The sequence below is a fragment of the Urocitellus parryii genome, chromosome 4 (genome assembly GCF_045843805.1).
Source record: "Urocitellus parryii isolate mUroPar1 chromosome 4, mUroPar1.hap1, whole genome shotgun sequence".
Classification (NCBI taxonomy): domain Eukaryota; kingdom Metazoa; phylum Chordata; class Mammalia; order Rodentia; family Sciuridae; genus Urocitellus; species Urocitellus parryii.
The window spans coordinates 184,575,786-184,596,560 of NC_135534.1; the positions used below are offsets into that span (position 1 = coordinate 184,575,786).

At 36.0% G+C, this 20,775-nt stretch overlaps 1 protein-coding gene across 1 annotated transcript in view; it reads left to right on the forward strand.

Moving 5' to 3' along the window:
* Window positions 1-20,775, forward strand: part of Slc44a1 (solute carrier family 44 member 1) — a 185,560-nt gene that overhangs the window by 139,599 nt on the left and 25,186 nt on the right. The gene's annotated exons all lie outside the window — the stretch shown is intronic.

Here is a 20,775-nt window from a genome sequence, read left to right on the forward strand (position 1 = left end):
TAAGAAGTTTCCTTCAAAAAATGTTCGCTTCTCAATAAGTAAGTTTGCTAGCGCTTTCTTATGGCTACTTTGAAAAGAAAAAAAAAATCTTCAGAGTCTGGAAGCTTATCAGTGCACCTGACATGGTTAATATTTGTATTCTTTTTATATATTTCATCTGACAGATAGAAATGCTTACTGAGAGTTAAGATGTGGTCTGTGAATATAATTGGAGAATTGTGGGTTCATAAGTAAATGCATAAAGCAGAGATTTGTGTATGCTATATTCATAGCACAGAATCCTTTTGCTTTAAATGTATATTCATATAGCTCTGTGTACTAAGAAATGCATGTTAGCCCTTTGGAAAAGTAGGCATTGTTCATAAACAGTGACTGTTTCGGGAATTAACTCATCTTTGTTGAGTGGCACGCCTAAACTTTGAAAAAGCAGAAACCTTGGGTGTATCAAGAGGAAGTTTAAAGCTAGAAATCTTTAAAAACAAAACAGAAACTAATCATATTTTATATACTAATAAATTTAAAATAGCACACTTTTCCCATTCAGATTTCACAAATTTTAGCCAAATTATTATATTCCACATTTTAATTCAAGAAGACAGTTTTAACCCAAGATTTAAATCTTTGAAAATATCTTTCTTATAAAAAAACTTCAATGTGAAGTTTTTAACATTGTGAATTTCTGTATAAAGCCATTCTTTTCTATAAAAATACTATAGAGCCCTTTCTTCCTCCCCCTCTTGATTTTTATATGTATAAAAATAGACAAATGATGATTCAGTTTCAATTTTATGTGAACAATTGCCACTTTTGTAAATTACATGGACAGAATTTAAGTTTGGTATTTTCTAAGGGAATTCACTAGAAAATTTGCTTAAAAGATATGAAATTGTTAGGAACCCAACTATTAGGCTATTCTTCAGTTTTGATGCTTTACAACCTAAATTATTTTCTCCAGACCAGAGAACTCAGAATAATGAAGCTTTTAGTCATGTTCTAATCAAGATCCAGTCGAACACATAAATATTAATTTATAAATGTTCAGAATTTTTTCACTTATATTTGCTAAGACCTGAATTCAATATTTAATATTCAAAAGTAGGTACATTTGAGGGACTAATTGTCCCTTCCAACTTATGAAAGCTGTGGACTGTCTTTCTCTTTAATGCACATAGCACATCGGTTTTAAATATTTTAAATGCTCATGAAGCGGCTAGGTGTCCACTAAAGATCCTTTTAAGATGATACTTTTCATCTCTGGTCTGGAATCTTTTTATAACTTAAGATTTTGTATAATTTAATACCAGATTTGGATAGAGAAACTACCCTGATCTCAATGAATAACAAGATGGTCAACACTGAATTTTCACAAATAGTAAGATGTCTTGCCTTAGACGTGTGAGGGTCTGTGTGTTCTGGGGGTCTTTTTGCAAGATACCAAATTTTTAATGAACAACAATAGAAAAAAAAATCCAAGAAGTAATTAATAGAAAATCTTTGTAATTATCCATCTACTTAAACACTTCCTTATTTTTATTGTAGCTCATATATGACATTATGCGATATAGTGTCATCAGTATATCACTGTCTTAAAATATATCTTTAAGTATCACCCAGAATAGTTGAAGATGATGAAAAATTAGCAAACTCACGTGTATGGAGTACATACTTGCCAAAAATTATGAATGGAAAATTGGAGTAGATGCTGGGAGTAGAAATTTAAAATGTGTTTCCCCAACTTCTCCCACCCCAACTTAAATCAAGGAGGTGTTTACTGTTTTTTGAGTGTCTTCTCCTCTTTAGAGCAGCCTTGAACCACTGTGCCAGTGGGGCTGGGCCTCCACTCCCCATGTCCACTCATCATCCTTCTCCAGGGAAGCTTGTGGAACTCTCCACATCCACAACTTACCACTAGGTGAGTGTGCTGCAGCTACAAGGCAGCTCTTCAGGAAGGGCCCTTGAAGGGCAGGAAGCCTTAAGGGAGTTTGAAGTTCTGTTGAGATCTGATTCCAGTGGATCATGGTTTACATATTAGACGTCAGACCACTCCTTACATTCTTGGGCTGAAGAAAGCAGAGGAAATTTCCTAACTGGCTGGTTAAAGAAAAAGGAGAAAATTCAGCTTCCTGTCCCCTACACCTCTAAAAAAGATGTAATGAACCTTCAACAACAGCAAATGGAGAGATACCACTGGTACAAGTTTCTGTATGAGACAGAAAAGGGCCAATGTCCAGCCTAAATTTGATAGGTCCTTTTGTCATAGACAGGTATGACTTTTAAAGAGAGTATTCTGACCTTTGTGTATGAGCCTTATCCCCATCCTGCTAGCTGGAGATGTAGTTTTATTCAGTTGTTGCTCAAGAACTGTGTATTAAATCACTCCATGTGAGTTAAGATCAACATTGAAAAGACTTGGAATAAATGGGCAGATAGAAGGCATGCCACTAAAAAAAAAAAAAAAAATGTAAGGGACTTATTTATTTATTATGCTGATAATCAGGTCAGGACTTTTTCATAAATTGTGTTAGAATGTGACAATAATAGAATAGCTTTGGAGACTAGTGGTTTGAGACGGGGACTATTATGTAAATTTCCCCTACCTTGGTACCTGTATGTACTATGCTCAGAACTTCTTTTTGACCCTTCTTGATTTTACTAGTTTTGATTTTTGGAGGTAAATCATGTAGGGAATGTTCCCTTTTTTTCTACGGGGTTGTCCTAGTAGTACTAGATTCTGTTATGTTGATGTTTCCTAATTTCTTTCTTCCCTTACGAGAGTCCTGGGAGTTCCATAACGAAAAGGAGTTTCAATTTTTACTGTCAGAATATTCATGACTACTTAATACTCTTCTAATAGATCTTGTACCTAATGAAGTAAATTCAAGTAGATTATTAGCTGATCTCATTACAGGAGGAAAAAAACCTTCCTACTAACAAAGGTGAAAGCAAGTAGAAAAGTGTCCAGAGTATCTAACAGGATGGCAGAGGCTCTGGAAAAACAACCAAAGACAAAAGCCTTTCTTCTAAAAGCCAAAGGCCCAGCTTCCAAATGCTGGTTTGGCATAGCCTTTCCAAACTTAAGTTTAGGACAGAACTCTTAGGATAAGGCAACCAAATTTTAAAGACCAGTCAATATAATGGGGACCTGCTACTGCTCTCTCAGGCACATCCAGTGTCAAACCTGGCCCGTTATATGGAGTAATATAAACAGAAAATGGCACATCGAGCTCTCCTGATGTGTAATCCAGCATGAGAAGTACATTGTGGTGCCACATATTCCTGATGCCCTTTTGTTCATTTGCCCCCCATCTGCATCCTATTTCAGAATGTCATAAATCTTCATGTCATGTCCTGTCTTTGTCCATTACAAACTGGAGGACTGCAGCTAAGCCTTCCATAAAGTCCACAGTGTGGGATCATTTACCTTAGGATTATGTGGGGGTTTTTTTTTTCCTTGTTACAGTGTCACTACACTGTATGCATGTGGGGAAACAACCATGTAGGTGCTTGAACATGCCCCACACACAGTCATAGCCCTGGTATTTGTGACTGTCGTCGTCGACACAGTGCAACTCTACAGATGGAGCATTATGCTCTCAGAGGACTTAAAAATATGTATATTAAGCAATTAACTTTCTGGAGTTATCAAATCTTGCTGGGAAATTAACTTCTAAGAGCTCTGAATTGGATGGCATTCCATCTGGCTTCAGAGTACGATGAGCTTATATGAAATGGAGCTTTGAAATGTTTTTCTTGTGCAGAAATATGAACTAGAAAAAAAAAGTGCTGATTTAATGCTAAGTTTTCTCTGTGTACTGACTCAGTTGCCAGAATTATAATGAAAACTGTATTTTAGTCTAACAAATGTATAGAATTTTTTTATGTAATAAATAAAATTTTATAGGAAAGAATGTCACTGTCTACTGTGTTGTAACACCTCCCCATGCCCATAGTGGTGACTGATAGGAAGTGATCATGGTTTCAAATTAGGTCCGTGTGCTGCAAGGATATCCAAGAATTTCCCAGCTATTCTTTTCTAGCATCTTCCAGGATCCATGGGCTATGGAATATAGATGTACTAAAACCAATTTGTGAAGTGCAGAGTTCATTCACTACACAGCCAGGGTTCATAGCTGAGGTCTTGAGTGGCCATGAGAATGCTAAGGTTGCAACTGAATTCAGTTATCAGGCAGAGTAAAAGATGTCCCCCATGGAAAACATTGTGCCTGGTGCAGTGCCGTAAACATGAACTGAAGCCTTGACTTATACTGAGTGGGTATATACACTATGGGGTGCTGTCACTTCAGGCATAGCTGTTTCCCTTTATAGTCTAAAAAAAAAATGATTGTTTAAAAGTAGTTTTTAAGTGATATTACAGACTAAGGAAGGGATGTTCTTCCTAAGTAGAAGACCTGTTGAAATACCAATAAACGTCTTCTAATTTGTTTCATAGTTTGGATTTTCCCTGAGAGGCTAATCTACAGAATGCCCTTCATTAGCTAATGTTATAATGATAGCCCTGGTGTTGATGCCATCCTGCCAAAGGAGCTGTTAGAGAACACTTGTGAGGAGTCCTCAGACATGGGAGGTGTTTGAAATACTGAATAGTACTAACCAATCTGGAGCGTTTTTCCTTTTGGGGACAGTTCTGATTCTGTTTGCATAATTTCTCTTATATAATCTTCAAGAGTCTGAAAATTCTCACATTTTCCTAAAAGCTATCCAGAAGTCTTTCTCTGTATGGCTATGAAAAGTACACTCTGTAGTTAACCTCAGGCTTCCCAAAATAAAGACAAATCCAGAGGGTTCAGGAGATACAATGCAGGGAAGGGACAGGAAGGGACACGTTTGGAGAAATGCATCATTAGACAATGACATTGTGCAAGTGTCACAGAGTGTATTTACAAAACTACAATGGCTTCAGCATCACTAGCTGATACAGTCTCATTGGACCACTTTTGTGTATATGGTCCATTATAGATAGATAGATAGATAGATAGATAGATAGATAGATAGATAGATAGATAGATTCAGTTGTAGGTGGACACAATTCCTTTTATTTTTATGTGATGCTGAGGATGGAACCCAGTGCCACACGTGTGCCAGGCAAGTGCTCTACCACTGAGCTACAGCCCCAGCCCCTATATGGTTCTTTATTGACTGAAATTTCATGAGGTGCTTGACTGTACTTGTGCACCCCGGCTCAATATATAAGTAGTGATTAAAATTCGAGCAACTTCAAATAGCTGTACAGCTCAAAGCTTTTATAGATGTTGAACAGTTCAGAAAGAAGCCAGTGGCCTGTGAGGCTCTTTGGCTTCTATCTTAGATCAGGTTCTGTGAAACTAACTCATGGGATTGTACCATTTCACAGGGGTTTCTTGTTTGTTTTAGTTTTGGCAAATGGAAGTGAAATTTAAGAAATGCTTTGTGATTTTAATTTGGTATTATGCCTCATTTGTTATCCAAATTCTGGAAAAAAAAATAACTTAGGAGTTTCACCGAAAGTTAAATTTAGGATTCCAAAAAAAGTAGACCTAGCTATCAGACCATTTCAAAAAATTCAGTAGAAACCTAATGCTTTCTAGGTGTTTTCAAGCTCCCTGGCCAGGTCCTTCAGACTAGGGAGGCCACCTTAAGGAGGAATTGCCTTTAATGTCAGAAGGACGCTTTCAGTCAAGTTCACATTGCATCCTCTAACCTCTAATTCCCAGCTCTTTGTCAGTCCCGGAAAAGAGGAAATCAAGAAAGATGCATAGCTTAAAATGGTAAATAAGAGAAAGCATAAATAGAATTTCAATTGGATGGACTGGGCAGACATTAGCAGTAACAGGAATAGTCAATGACTTGGAATCACATTCACAATATAGTCAGTAAAAGGGGGGGGGGGATAAAGCAATATTTATAGCATATTCTCATGTAAAATAAATGGGAGATGCTGTATTTATCAATTCTAAAGACCCTGTGTTGAATGGGTTAATTGGAAATTTTGGTTAAGGAAAAGAATTATTTTAAGACATTCACCTAAGATTAAATTTAGGATTCCAGAAAAAGTAGACCTCACTATTAGACCATTTCATAGGCTTTTCAAAAAGTTCAATAGAAATCTTAAAGCTCTCTAGGTATTTATAAGTTCCCTGAATTTTCTAAATCTACAAGATATAATGTTCATTGACCAATCTTTGACATAGTTATATCAGTTCTCATTTTTATGACTTTTGACTCCTCTGAGGTTGCATTAATAATATCAATAATGTAACCACCCCAAAATGTAATAAGGTGAAATCAATTTTTAAGAAACAGATCAAGAATTTACAGGTACTTATGAAGCCCATTGATTGTAGACTCCAGGATTTTTCTATTTCTTCCCAGTGTTTATGTTTCTAATCCAAGAATAGTATTTTTAGCATTTTACCTTTATTGAATCTTTCAAAAGCATTCAATTTTTCAAAGCATTAGTTTTCACAGAAACTACTCTTTTCCTATTCATTGTTTTTATCAGTATACATAATATTTAAACAAACCATTAGAGTAACCACCACACCTGGCATAACATGCTGGAATAAACACAGCTAACTCTTGCCAAGCACGACCCACTGATGCTGAGAACAGAGTACACAAGGCTTCAAATATAGGCTCCTCTCCAAGAACATTCAGCATGCTATAGACATCAACCAGTACATTCTACAGAAGGTAGAAGAATGTCAGTTAATCTGGCACAATATAGTTAGCTAAGGAAATCACTTTGTTTACATCAAAATGATAATTATGATTATCTATATTATGAGATTATGGGTGACTTGAATTCGTTTTTTTTTTCTTATCTATGTTTAAAAATTTCTCTATTGTATTTGAATATGAAAAAATAAATGATATTTAAAAACAAATAGCCAGGTAAGATGACAATAACTAAACTAGCATTATAATAGAGCAGTGGCAGAATAAAATAATAAGTCTCCACCCAACCCTATTATTGAATATTCAAATGAATAAAGAAGGGAAGAATTTTTAATAAATGGTATTTAGGACAATTGGCTTTCAGCTTGAAAACAAATCTAAGTCAAACCAAAATGGATTAAGGATTTCTTTTTAATTAGACAGGGAAAGAATGGGGATGATTTGATAAGTTTAGAAGGATTACAAAAAATAATAGAAATAATAGACTGTGGGAGTTGATGAGACCCACATATCACATTTTGTGGAAGATGTGGTGAGCAAGCCCCTTTCAGATGCTTTTCCTAAGTATGTCCACCTCAGTAGTCACTTCATTCAATAAGCATTTCCTGAGGCTTCTCTGGTCAGGCAGAACTGAGCTCAGCAGTAAATACTCCCTGATCTTAAGTAACTCACAGCCTAATGAGGGAGACAGACAGCAGCAAGTTATGATGAGAAGTTGAAGGTGCTTTGGGAACACAAGGGAAGGTGTTCAGGTCATCAGAAGAAGCGATCTGAGGCTGAGTCTACAAAGAAGAGCAAGCATTAGCCCAATGATGAAAAGACAGTGGGGTGCCTCTGCACAGAGAGAACAGAACAGCATGGAAATCAGCAGCAGGAGGAAATGCACGCAGAGCAAAGAATATGTGGATGTGCAGCTAGAAGTAACACGAGAGAAGATACAGGAGTCTTGCAGGTGTGTGTACAGACCTGAACTGTGAGCTGTGGGAAGCCTCTGACTGGTCCTAAGCAGAGTCATCTAGTGGTATGAAGGCTGGAATGGAGGTAGAAACAGAAGAGGGAGAGTTGGGAAAGGAAGAGGTCTGGAAGGAAGATGGAGAAGAGGAGAGGTCCAGTGGGAAACCCAGCAGACCTGGTAACCAGATTTAGGGGGAAATTGAGAAATAAATCATGGAGGCCCACACTCAAACAGAGCACACCATCTCTTTGTTGAAAAAAGGGGGCTTGTGCCAGATGGTCAGCTGCATCCAGGATCTGATTCTCTAATTCACTGAATATTGGAAAGGTTTACATTTTCTTTTCAATACCATCTTTTGCAAAATTTCTGTAATAATACAAAGGAGCCAGTGAGACAAGAGTGGAAGTCCTCAAAACATTTCTCTGCACCAGCAAAAAAAAAAAAAAAAAAAAAAAAAAAATTCCATTCCCTGATGAATGAAATCTACCTAATTTCTGGTTTTCAGTTGAAAATTCCTAACCTAACAGTGGCTTATGTAGCTGCAAACAAACTTGGTCTCAGTGGCTCCAGCTCTTCTCTTCTGCGTTGTTACCTTAACCATCTGTTTGCTTCTATGCTAATAAGAAATAACATTCAATGTTTCAATATGTGTGTATATATACAGATGTAGATATATTTAAACATGTAAACTTTTTTCCAAAAGACAGATATACAAAAAAAATCTATTAAAATAAAAATATGGGGCCAGGGTTGTGGCTCAGTGGTAAAGCACTTGACTAGCATGCGTGAGGCCCTGGATTCGATCCCCAACACCACATAAAAAAATAAATTAAAAAGGTGTTGTGTCCATTTATAACTAAAAAAAATTTTAAATATCTGAAAGCAAAGACATAGGAAGAAACAAGTATACAAGACTCCAGAATTCATATGGTCGCAGTACATTGAGGCATTAAATTCTTTGAGCTTCTTAGCAACCTGAAAAGAAAGGAAAACAGCAAGATTTGTAGAATTTTATTCACTGGTAGAAAAAGATATATGCATTCTTCAATCTATTGTGAAAGCAAAAATAGTCTGCATATGGCTTTTGAATGGGGGTTTGGAGGTGCTGAGCTGGTAATATTCCAACATGTAATTTTCTGATGCTTTAACTGAATTTTTTATCATATATTTTATCCAAATCTGACTCAGGACTTAAGTGTAAGTAAAAGAGAAAGGATTTCTTTGTTTATTCTAAAGACATTTAATGAGCCCTGTATAACTGAGGGTACAGGAATGAAAGACCCAGTCTCTGCCTTCCAAGTATAGTCTGTTTAGGAAGGCAAAGGGATAAGCGGGTGATTGTAATAAGATATTGTGCCAGCTGCTGTAACTGAGTTAACTCAGGAGGGACAAGGAGTCCCCCCACCCCAAAGTTGCAAGCAGTAAGGAAATAGGGATATAATAAGTAAATAAGTCTTTGAGGAAAGGAAGGTAGAGAGTGTTCCAAGCAAAGCAATAGCATATGTGAAGACTCACATCAGTGAGTCTGTACTGAGGAGTGGGTGTGGGATATACAAATGGAGAAGTCAAAAGAGATCAAATGTATCGGGTCTTATGGACCATATCAAGGGACCATATGTTATGCTGAAGAAAAAGGAGACTTACTGAAGAATTATAAGCAAAAGAGTGCTTGATGTTATTTGCAATTTAGGTCAACTTATGCGGGAATTCACTCTTAACCTCGAAGTAAGGGGGCACAATGTAGAATGAGTTTATTCTGGTTCAGGAAAACCAGGCAGGAAAAGCTTTTGTATTATGCCAAATAAGTGAGGTTGAGGTCTTCAGCTAGGGCACCAGCAACAGAATGGAGAGAAACGGATATTTGTAAGAGCTAGTAGAAAGGTAGAACCATCAGATAATTGATTGGTATAAGGGGCCCAGTGAAAGATGGGAGTCAAGTATGCATCCCCAGGCCCTGGTTTGCATGCAATACTGCATTGAAAGATCAGTTACTTTTCACCTAGAAAGAACCATGTAAAGATTGCCAGGCGTGGTGGTGCATGCCTGTAATCCCATGGGCTCATGAAGCTGAGACAGGAGGATTATGAGTTCAAAGTCAGCTTCAGCAATGGCAAGGTGCTAAGCAACTCAGTGAGGCCCTGTTTCTAAATAAAATACAACACAGGGATGGGGATGTGGCTCAATGGCTGAGTGCCCCTGAGTCCAATCCCCAGTAACCACCCCCTTCCCCCCCCAAAAAAAGAACCATGTAAAGTTGAAAAGCCCTGTTTACTTTAGTAGAGATAAAAGATGAAGTAGTGCAAAAGCACTGAACTAACAGTTGGCATATCTGGATTCATCTCGTTTCTCCAATCCAATTACAGGTTATTTGTCCTCTCTATGCCAAAATTTCCTCATCTGAAAGATGAAATATGTTCAGTCCATGCAGTAGGATTGTTATTATAATTAAATGAAGTAATGCATAGGAATATACTTTGAAAGCTGTTAAATGAAACGGAGTTGTTACCTCCTTATTTCTGATGCCTAAAGGAGCCAGCATAGTATAAGAGATTGGGATCATGAATATGGATTTGAATCTGTCTCTGCCACTTGCATAAGATAGGCAAACTGAGAAAGTCACAAAAATCTTTCTGAGGTTCAGTAGCTTCCTTTGTAAAATGGGAATAATAATGTCTTATGGATATTTTGTAGAGTCAAGTGATAATTTGTTCACCCACTCAATCATCACCTAATAGACATTGAGTATCTACTATGTGCTAGAAGCTGAGAATACAGGATTGAACACAACAAGATGAAGTGTCTTCTTATATGTGAAAACTAATGGTGGGGTGATGTGGCTAAAATGACAGATTAGGAAATTCAAAAACTTTCTCCTTCCACTAAAGGAAATGACTAAGCTGTCAAAAACCATTAAATCAATTTTTATCAAACTCTGGAATCTAATTTAAAAAAAAAACTTAAAACTTGGAGAATGCTAAATGAAAAGAGAGAGAGAGAGAGAGAGAGAGAGAGAGCGCGCATCAAAGCATTTTTAACTTGCCTGTATGGCATCCCCAGCTCAGTAGCAGCTGTGGGGACAGTGGCATGGTACATGTTTCTGAGGTGACTTCCTGGTGCCAGAGTAACCAGCGTGAACCTTGTTTTCAAAATAATTGTGGTTGTTTGTTTTGACCTGTGTGATGGCTTCCTGAAGGATCATCTTGGAGATTTTTTTTTTCTCCCACCTTCTTTAGAACCTTGTTAAGTCTGAAGTAATTGTTCCAGTGATGTTTGTCAAAAATATTTAAAGGCAAATATTAGATGATGCAACCTGGTGTGAGGAATAACACATGCAGCAAGAAACAGATGAAAAAGCATGGGCAGAAAGAAGCTAAAGAAGGACTTATATGGGGGAGTGAGAACTTTGAAAAGTTCCTCTGTTTACAAGGAAATTTAGAATGCCACACATCCAGGGCTAGATTGGGGGGGGGGGGGGCAGGATGGACAAATGAGAAGACCATGAATATTCACCTCTGACTGGTATTTAGGATGCATTAAGGAAGAGAAAGCTAAAGCAGAGTTGTAGGATGCCTTGCTAAGCATTAAGTGGTTTTTATACACAGGATGAATCTACAAAGATGGAAGAAGATCTTTGTTTGTCTGTTTTATTTTGGCTCTAAGTATTTAAAAAAATATTTCAGATCACTAGTTGAGTAGAGACTTTGGTGACCATGCAGACCAATCTTTAGGGAGGATACAATGTTTTTAATCAAAAAATAGTTTAATAAAAGTCACTGAATAAATAAGCAAATATGACCCACAGCAAGCAGGAAAAAAAATAAAAAGAACAAGTGAAAACCAAGAGCAGCACAATGTCTTACTGAATGGAGACTATCAACAAAGAGATAGAAATTCTAAAAATGGAATCAAATAGAAGTTCTGGAGTTGAAAAGTAAGCTGAAATGAAAAAAAAAAAATTACTATCAGAGTTCAACAAGGGATTCGAGCAGAATAAAGAATCACCGAATATCCAGGCATGGTGGTGCCTAGCTACTACTCCAAAGGCTAAGGAAGGAGGATTGGAAGATCAAGAACAGCCCGGGAAACTTAGTGAGACCCTGTCTCAAAATAAAAATAAAAAGGGTTGGGGGTGTAGCTAAGTGGTAGAGCACTAAGGCTCTGGGTTCAATTGGAAGGAAGGAAAATAATCACTGAATTTAAAGATAAGTCAACAGAGACGCTTCAATTGGAAGATTTAAAAAAGAAAAGAATGAAGAAAAACAAACAGAGTCTAGGAGACTTTTGCAACACCATCAGACATCCACATATACATAATGGAGTCCCAGAGATAAAGGAGAGAGAGGAAGGGCGGAAAGAATGTTCGAAGAAATAATGGCAGAAAACTTCTCAACTTTGATTAAAAAAAAAAAAAAAAAAAACATAAGTGTGCACAGACAAGAAGCTCAACAAACTCCATCGAGGATAGATAAAGAGATCCACACCAAGACAGATTGGAATTAATGTATCAACAAAGACAAAAATACCAAATGCAGCAAGAGAGAAGCAACACATGGCATACAAGTGATTCTTAATAAAATTACATCCTAATCTTTTATCAGACACCATGGAATCCATAAGACAGTGAGATGACAGAAAGTGCTGAAAGAAAAAAAGAAAAGTTAATCCACAATTCTTTTTTTTTCTATTTATTTTTTAGTTGTAGATGGACCCAATTCCTTTATTTTATTTATTTATTTTTATGTGGTGCTGAGGATCGAACCCAGGGCCTTACACCTGCTAGGTGAGTGCTCTACCGCTGAGCCACAAAGTCAGCCCCCAGTCCACAATTCTTTATCCAGAAAAGTATTCTTCAAAACAAATGGGAAATGAAGATATTTGCAAATAAACAAAAGCTGAGAGAGTTTGTTGCTAGCAGACCTGCCCTTGAATTCTAAAGAACATTCCTCAGACATAGATGAAAGGACACTAAACAGTCACTCACATACAGAAAACTGGTAAGGTAACCACATAGATAAATATAAAACTTAGTAATATATATATATATATATATATATATATATATATATATATATCTCATTTTTCTTTCTATATGATTTAAAAGGCAAATGCATAAAATAATAATTATTAAATCTGAGTTGGCATACAAAAAGGTGCTCAACAAGAAGGCCACGTTTGCCTTGAACACCAAAACTCTGAAGCCCAACACTGAGAAGCTGGATAAGTTCAACATCTCTCAGCACTTCTGGAGCTGGAGAACTTGAGCAGGGTGCCGGACATGACAGCAGTCGAGGAAATGAAGTTGTTGGTGTTGGGAAAGCTATCGATCTTTTTATAGATCCTCAACTGAAATCTTATCAGAAATTCTAAGTCCAGCTAGTCACTGAATTGGAGAAAAAAAATCCAGTTGGAAGTATGTGGGCTTTATTGCTCAACTAAATCAATTTTTAAAAGTTGTGTAAAAAAAAATCAGCCAAAGGATCCCAGGAGCTACACCAGAAACCTGTGCACAGTGCAATCTTGGATGACTTGGTCTTTCCAAGTGAAACTGTGGGCAAGAGACTGCACAGGAAACTGGATGACAACTGGCTTGTTAGTGTTTATTTGGACAAAACACAGCAGAATAATGTGGAGCAAAAGAATGAAACTTTTTCCTGTCAATAACTAGCTCACAGGCAAAGATGTTAACTTGGAATTCCATAAGTTTTGATTGTTGACAAAAATGACTGAAGTATCATTCACAGTTTAAAGAAACGTACCATATATTAATTACAGCACAAGGGGGGAGCTTGGAGCTGCATAAGAACAGTTTTTATGTATTATTGAAGCTTAATTGGTGTCAAACTAGATTTGTTATTAAAGTATTAACTGTACCACCAAAGTAACATTAAGAAAATGACTGAAATGTACATTCAGAGAAGGAAAGGAGAACAAAAAAACAATAACACTACAAAATAGATTAAACACAAGAAGGAAAGAATTGAGGAATAAAAAAAGATATGACATATAGAAAATAAAAAGCAAAATGGCAGAGCAAGTCCTTCCTTGTCAGTAATTACTTTAAATGTGAATGGATTAAACTCTCCAGTTAAGAGGCAGAATTGGCAGGATGTGTTTAAAATCATAGTCCAAATATAGTGTCTCCAAGGGACTCTGTTTCTTTTTTTTTTTTATCCAAATAGGTTGAAAGTGAAAGGAGGGAAAATATATTTCATGAAAATAGTAACCAAAAGGGATCTGAAGTGCCTATACAAATAACTGAAAAACCAGGCCTTAAGGTGAAAATTATTACTGGAGAAGAAGAATGTTTTATAATGATGAAAAGAGTGTCCCACTGAGGTTGAAGCTCAGTGGTTGAGCACTTGCCTCGCATATGGGAGGCACTGGGTTTGATCCTCAGCACCACATATAAATAAATAAATAGATAGATAAAATAAAGATCTTATGTCCATCTACAACTAAAAAATATTTTTAAAAATTAAAAAATAAAAGAGTGCCCCATCAATAATATATAGCAATTACAAACACAAGTGCACCTAATAAGGGAGCCCAAAATATGTGAAACAGAAACTCAGAATTAAAGAAAGATAGAAAAGTCAACAATAATAGTTGGGACTTAACTATGTCATTTTCAAAATGGATAGAACAACTAGACAAAAAGTCAAGAAAATAGAAAACTTGAACAGCACCATAGCATAGCTGGATCTAACAGATATCTGTAGAATGTTCCACCAACAACATTATTCTCAAGTGTTCATGGAATAATCCCTAATTTAAAACTATATATTAGTCCATTAAACAAGCTACAGTATATTTTTAAAAATTTAATCATCTAAAGTATATTCTAAGTCAAAATGGAATGAAATTAGAGATCAATAACAAGGAAATATGCTAAATTTACAAATTTGTGGCAATTCAACAACACTTCTGAATAATCTCTAGGTTGAAAAATAAATCAGGGAAATAAGAAAATACTTTTGGTTACATGAAAACATAAATACTACTTAAATTTATGAGATGCAGCTAAGTCAGTACTTAAAGGAAAACTTATAACTGTAAATGCCAGCATTAAAAAAGAAGAGAGCTCTCAAACCATTAACCTAAATTTCCACCTATGAAGCTAGGAAAAGAAAAGCAAACTAAAAGCAAGCAAAAAGAATAAAATAAAGGTGAGAATGGAAACAAATGAAGAAATAAATAAAGGAATCGAAAATCAATTATTTGAAAAGATCAACAAAATTAATAAACCTTTACCTAGTCTATCCAAGAAACAAAAGAAGACTTAAATTATTTAATCAGAAATTGAAGTATTAACATTACTACTGTCTTTGTAGAAAAAAATTTTTAAAAGTTTATAAGAGAATTCTATGAACAATTGTACCATAACAAATTAGATAATGTAGATGGAATAGACACAGTCCTAGGACACACACATACTACAAAACTGACTCAAGAAGAAACTGAAATTCTGAAAAGACTTAAATAGTTTGATTTAGTACTCAAAAACTCCCCCCACAAAAAAAGCACCAGATGCCCTAACTAATGAATTACTAAATGTTTAAAGAAGAATTAATACCATTGTTTTTCAAACTCTTCCCAAAAATGCAAGAGAAAAGAATACTTCCTAACTCATTCTATAAGACCAACATTGCCTTATACCAAAAGCCAAATCAAGAAGAAAAGAAACTACAGAACAGTTTTGTTTCTATGGAGTAGCAATGAACAATCTGGAAAAGAAATGTAGAAAATTTCATTTATAATACTTTCAAAAGAATAAAATACTGAGAAATAAATTTAAACAAATTGGTGCAAAACATTTACACAGAAACATGCAAAGCTCCATAATAAGTAAACGGGAAGACATCTATGTTTATGGATTGGAAAATGAATACTGTTAAGATGGTGGTGCTACCCACAGTGATCTATGGAGTCAATACAATTCTTTCAAAATCCCAATTTTTTTTCAGAAGTGAAAAACGGTGTTTGAAAATTCATGTGGAACTTCAAGAGTTTCCAAATAGCTAAAGGAATCTTCAAAAGGAAAAATATGGTTAGATCAAAATGGATCAAAGACTTAGGCACTAGACCAGAGACCCTGTGCCTAATAGAAGAAAAAGTAGGCCCAAATCTTCACCATGTCAGCTTAGGATCTGACTTCCTTCACAAAACTACTAAAGCGTGAGAAGTAAAATCAAGGATCAATAAATGGGATGGATTCAGACTAAAAAGCTTCTTCTCAGCAAAGGAAACAATCAATAATGTGAAGAGAGAGCCTACAGAATAGGAGAAAATCTGTACCACATGCACCTCAGATACAGCATTAATCTCCAGGATATATAAAGAATTCAAAAAATTTAACACCAAAAAAAAAAACCCCAATCAATAAATGAGCTAAAGAACTGAACAGACACTCCACAGAAGAAGAAATACAATCCATCAACAAATATATGAAAAAATGTTCAACATCTTTACAATTAGAGAAATGCAAATCAAAACTAAAATTTCATCTCACCCGGTTAGAATGGCAATTATCAACAATACAAGCAACAATAAATGTTGGTGAGGATGTTGTAGGGAAAGGAGTGTACACTCGTATGTTGCTGGTGGAAATGTAAATTGGTGCAATTATTATGGAGAGTGGTATGGAGATTCCTCAGAAAACTTGGAATGGAACCACCATTTGACCCAGTATCCCACTTCTCAGTTTATACCCAAAGGACTTAAAATCAACACATTGCAGTGATACAGCCACATGAATGTTTATAGCAGCTCAATTCACAATAGTTAAACTATGGAACCAACTAGATGCCCTTCAACAGATGAATGAATTAAAAAAGTTTTATATATATGAAATGAAATATTATTCAGCCTTAAAGAAGAATGAAATTATGGCACTTGCTGGTAAATGGATGGAGTTGGAGAATATCATGCTAAGAGAAATAAGCCAATCCCAAAAAACAAAGGACAAATGTTCTGATAAGTGGCTGCTAATTCACAATGGGGCAGGGGGCTAGGGAAGAACAGAGTTACTTAGATTATGTAGAGAGGAGTGAAGGGAGGAGAGGGGATATGGGGTAGGAAAGTTAGTAAAATGAATCAGACATTATTACCCTATATACATGTATAACTATAGGACTAGTGGAATTCTACATCATGTATAACCAGAAAAATGAGAAATTATACTCCATTACATATGATGTATCAAAGGGAAGTCTACTATCATTTACAACTAATTAAAACAAATTTTTAAAAAGAAGAATATGGTAGGAGAACCAAAGCATTCTAATTTCAAAACCTCCTACAAGGCTTCAATAATCAATAGATCAATAGATACTGACATAAAGATAAACATTGAAATTGGTACAGGTACAATAGAATTAAAGTACAGAAATAAATCCATGTGTCTGATCAAGGATACTAAGACCGTGCAGTGAGAAAAGAACCGTCTGAAATTTCAATAAACAATGCGTGCTCAACCTGATATCTACAAGCAAAAAAAAAAAAAAAAATGTGGACTCCTACCTCACAAAATACACAAAAATTAATCTAAAATGGATCAAATGCCTAAATACAAAAACTAAAACTACAAAACTCTTAGAAGAACCATCGGAGTAAATCTTCATGACTTTGGATTTGACCATGGTTTCTTGGATATGACACCAAAAACACAAGCAACAAAAGAAATAGGTGAATCAGACTTCACCAAAATTAAGAATCTTTTAGTTTGAAGACATAATTAGACATATGAAAAGGAAACCCATACAATGGGAGAAATATTTGTTCCTCATCTAGTGTCTAGAATATATAAAGAACTTACCACTTTAACAACAAAAAAGATAAACAACTCAAAATGAGCAAAAGTCTTCAATAGACATTTTCACAGAGCAGGTTAAAAAAAAATGGACAGGAAAAACATGAAAAGATGCCAAATGTCATTAGGTATTAAGGAAATTCCAATCACAACAATGAAATACAACATCACACCCCTAGAATGGCTATAATCAAACAGACAATAACAAGCTCTGATTAGAGTGTGGAGAAATTACCAGTGGAAATGTAAAGTATTGTAGCCATTGTGGAAAACCAGTTGAGCAGTTTCTCAATAAGTTAAACATGGAATTACTGTATGACCCAGCAAATATACGCCCATGTATACATAGACCCGAAATAATTGAAAACAGATGTCCAAACAAAAAGCTGTACACAAATGTCCATAGTAACATTTTTCACAATAATCAAAATTAGGGAACAACCTAATGTCCACCAGCTGATGAATGAAAAACTAAGTATGGTATCCACATGATGAAATAGTCAGCCATAAAAAGAAATTGGTTACTGACACATGCTACAACATGAATGAGCCTTAAAAACTGGTAAGGGAAATTACCGTAAAGGAAAGGAGCCAGACACAAAAGGCCACATTTTGTCTGATTCCATATATATGAAATGTTCAGAATACACAAAATTCATAGAGAAATCTAGGCTCTCCGAAGAAGGGGAAATAGAGAATTACTGCTTAGTTGATACAGGGTTTCCTTTTGGAGTGATGAAAATGTTCTGGAACTATGGAGTGCTACTGGTTGCATGACCTTGTAAATGAATTAAATGCCAATTTTAAAATGGCTAAAATGGTAAAATTTAAGATTGTATGTATTTCACCACAATAAAAGTAAAAGCCAATGATATCGTTAGCTATTACTTTTAAACTGTATCTTGAAATCATTTGAGACATACAGAAAAGCTGAAGGAATAGTATGAAGAATGTTTATATACTCTTCATTCAGATTCCCTAAATATTATTATTTTATGACATTTGCTTTATCAGTTTCTCTCCTTCTCACTCTTCCTCCCCTACCCCCAGGCCCCTTCTTTCCTTCCTCCACTTCCCATGCTCTGCAGACCTTTACATTTGGACAATTGTCCCACGAATGTCCTTTATGTTTGTTAAAGACAAATTTTGTCCCAGTCAAGGACACCCCTAGCATCACACACGTTACATGTAGTTCTCATGTCTCTTCCATTTCTTTTAATTTGGAACTGTTGCTCAGTCTTTGTCATTCATGACCTTGATATTTTTGAAGAGACCACCTCCCTTATAGAATGTTCTTCAAGGCGGGGTTTGTCCTAAGTTTTCCCATAATTAGATTCTGTTTTGCATTTTTGCCGAAGAGAGCAGATAAATCGGACCCCATCCTTCCCAGGGCACCATATCCGGAGGCACAGGATATCAGCTCGTCCATCATTGTGATGTGTAGGTCACTCATTGGTAAGGGGACCTTCCTGACCTCTACACTGTAAACTCACTCCTTCTCACTTTGTCAATAAATAGGAATCTTATGGGGTGGGTATCTTATGGAGAGAGATTTTTGAGACTCTGTAAAAGTCCTATTTCTCATCGACATCTCACTCCCTAGCATTAGCATGTATTCATATACCTCTTCAAACAGCTTTTACTATAGTTTTGACCAGTGATTTTCCAATTCCATAATTATTAATTCCTACCTGTATTCATAGGGAAGAGCTTTCCCTGTTCTCTTATTATGTATTTATTCACCGAATAAATATTTATAAATAAAGTCAATATGGATAAATATTTATTCGGTGAATAAATAAATGTCACAGTCTGGATTCTTTCATTTTTTATTACTGTCATTTATTTTTATGCCCTATTTGTCTCTGATTTGACCAATAAGAGCTCATTCATGCTGGCTCCTGTCCTTTTGACCCGTCCTGTAATTCTCCGAGTGTTCTTGTTTATTGACACAACCAGATGTTCCAGGGTCATCTTGTGCTTTCTGTAACTCAAGACACTCTAATCAGCCAGGTCTTCAAAGAGTCCTAGTTCCCTTCAGTGAAAATTGGTATTTAGAAACCAAGGGTCTGGCTTCATTGTGAAAACAATTACTAAAAAGACCAAAAACTGACTTTCTACCTGATGAAACTTTGGAATACTTCATTAAAATGTTTTTGTTTGTTTGTTTGTTTGTTTTGTGGCACTGGGGATTAAGCCTTGGGCCTTGCACCTTGTAGGAAAGTGCTCTACCACTGAGCTACACACCCAGTCTCCTTGTTTGCTTTGTTCAATTGAACGGGGTATGAAAATATTGGAAATATTGCGATTTTTCCACAACCTTATACCAAATCTGTTTTTATTTTATTTTTTTTAAGTCAGTAATCAATGTTTTTATGAACGTTTACCTTCTGTCTTTGTCCATTTTGTGTTGCTCTAACATAGTCTCAGACACTGGGTGATTTATAAAGAACAGAGATTTCTTTCTTAAAGTGCTAATGGCTGAGAAGTCCAAAATCAAGTGTTCTGTACCTGTTGAGGCCTTTGTGCTGCATTGTCCCAAAATCTCTCTCCATAAGAAGGTGGAAGGGAAATAGAGGGTGAGAGGAAATTCAACAGGGGCCAAACTCATCCTTTTAGTCCCACAATAACAAATTCACTCCAATAATGACATTAACCCACGCAGAGCCTAGTCCCTTTTAAAGGGTTTCACCTCTTAACATTGTTGCATTAAGGATTGTTTCCAACACATGGGTTTGGGGGAACATATTCAAATTGTAGTTCCTTTCTTCTACTCTTACATAGAAATAAACATTTCTTGCATAGAAATAAAATGTACGTATAGTTGCAAATATATATCAGGCCACTTATGTCTTCCTTCTTTCACTGATATGAAATCCTAAATATTTCTCCACATTGCAGCAGGGCCTCAAACCCTCTTCTCTTGCAGGGCTTCCCACAGTTCCACTGAACTGCTGTGCCCTGTGCACCAAGACCTTCCTCCCCCAGTGTTTGGTAGGGGGGCTTGAGAGTTTAGCTGTTGAGATAGTTCTGAAAATCTAGCACCTAACTTTTTGTTTCAGTTGAATTTGTTCCTTCAGTTAACTTCCCAGAAGTCAAGATATATTCTTAAAAAGATGTGACAATGTTTATCCCCTTCACCATCTTTTCTGCCTCGAATCCTTCCCATTTCTTTCTCTTTCATGGATGCTGGAGCTCCAACAGTGAGTTGGAGCTTTCACTGGTCATGATCAAGTAATAAAACACAGATACCTGGTAGGTGCCAGACCCCATGCTGTGTGGTGTACAGATGCATGATGCGTGCGCTTCTGCACCAGCATTTTACTCCTCACAACAA